The sequence below is a fragment of the Sorex fumeus genome, unplaced genomic scaffold, assembly GCF_029834395.1.
Source record: "Sorex fumeus unplaced genomic scaffold, SorFum_2.1 ptg000003l, whole genome shotgun sequence".
Classification (NCBI taxonomy): domain Eukaryota; kingdom Metazoa; phylum Chordata; class Mammalia; order Eulipotyphla; family Soricidae; genus Sorex; species Sorex fumeus.
The window spans coordinates 14,908,555-14,910,305 of record NW_026606060.1 but is presented as its reverse complement, the minus strand read 5'-3'; the positions used below and the strand labels follow the sequence as shown (position 1 = coordinate 14,910,305).

General features: G+C 38.4%; 1 non-coding gene across 1 annotated transcript; it reads left to right on the top strand.

Annotated features, from left to right (window-relative positions):
• The first annotated feature begins 816 nt into the window (after positions 1–816).
• LOC130029495 (U1 spliceosomal RNA) lies at positions 817–978 on the top strand. Its single transcript, XR_008793360.1, has one exon. It is a non-coding gene; the product is annotated as a U1 spliceosomal RNA (small nuclear RNA).
• Positions 979–1,751: the final 773 nt, after the last annotated feature.

Sequence of the window (1,751 nt, the reverse complement as noted above, 5' to 3'; positions counted from 1 at the left end):
TTGACCGTGAGTGTGGAAAGGTCGGACTACAGCTGAGTCTCACAAGACAATGTTTATGAGAAATTGATACTTTCCTGATGTTCCATTCGCTCTCAACGGAATAAACATTCCGAATGCAATAGTTATGTGTACCTAGGTCAAGAAGTCAACATGCCGAATGACCTGGCACCTGAATTGAGAAGGAGGGAGAGAATGGCTTAGAATGCCTTCAAGAGTGTCATGGAAATAGCTAGAGGATGAAGAACCTCAAGCTTTGGGCTCATCTCTTCGATTCTATTGCTCTTCCTGCAATAACATACACCTCAGAGACCTGGGCCCTATGAAAACAGAATGAGAATGCTATTTGGCTCTCCTAAAGAGGAATCGGAAGAGCTATGCTTGGAGTATCACGCTTTGTTTTTGGGATGACACCACGTTATGTTCAGTGGCTACTCCTAACTCTGTGCTTAGGGGTCACTGGGTCACTACTGGCAGTGCTCAGAGGACAATATATGGTGCTGAGGAATCAAATCAGTGTCAGTTGCATGCAAGGCATGAAATTATCTCCTATACTATCTCATGCCCATGGTCATGATTTTTAAATCTCATTTGTTATTGAGTAAATTCTGGATCAACATAGTGTTTCTGTCAAAATAGTAGGTTATTCCTAGTTAAGGGAGAAATAATCTCCGTGCCTGAATACAATAAAAACATAAGAAAGGCATATACCATGCTTTCAAAGGGAGCAGATGTATGAAACAATATAGTTTCTGGTTATAAGAAATACATGGTTTCAGAAACAATGACTATTACACACAGATGAAAAAAGAGTACAGTATACTTACCTGGCAGTGGAGATACCGTGATCATGAAGGTGATTATCCCAGGGCGTGGCTTATGCATTGTGTTCCAGATGTGCTGACCCCTGCGATTTCCACAAATGTGGCAAACTTAACTGCATCATTTGTGGTAGTTGTAGATTGTGTTCCTATTCTTGATTTTATTATCTCCTCCCAATCAACCAGACATGGGAGATGAACAGACAGTGAGTATATTGGGGGAAGAAGAACCCAATATTTTCTTTCAGACGTAATGCACAAAAACTCATAGCAGAGCTTTAATCCCATAACTCAAGGAAATCATAGAAGTTGTATACTGGAATAATACAAAATGTATTTCTTTATTCTGTACACAAAGAAAAAGGTTGCTAATTATCTGATTTACCAGCTCTTATTTAAATGACCTGGCAGTGGCTCTTTAATAGAAAAAGCACGAGTCAAATAGAAACCCAGTTTACATCTGCCAAAACCTGTGATCCCCAAGGGCCTGGAATCTAAGCAGCCTCTTCAATAGCTCAGCCAAGCATGAGCAAGAAAACTTCAGGCAGTGAGCTATACTCAGGTATTGATATATTATAGTTGGCACCTATGGAGAGATACTTGAAGTGAAAAATAAGATGCCATTTCAAATACATAAATACGTTCTGCTGGCAAAGTCTCTTTTGCTGAGAAATAGAAGAAAAAATCTTCTGATTCAAAATTCCTTTCCTATATCGAACTGATCTTGCCATCCCAAGGCAGTCATATTTCCCTTTATACAATATCTTGCAAATTTAATCCAGATATCTTTTAATTACCGCATTAAATTCTTCTCTATATTGAGATATTACAGCAAGTAAGTGTATTCAAAGTTTCATTTTTACTTAATGAAAGCAGGTAAAATGGACTATATGGAGGAAATTATTAGTAATGAATCTTGTGCAGAGTCATTCA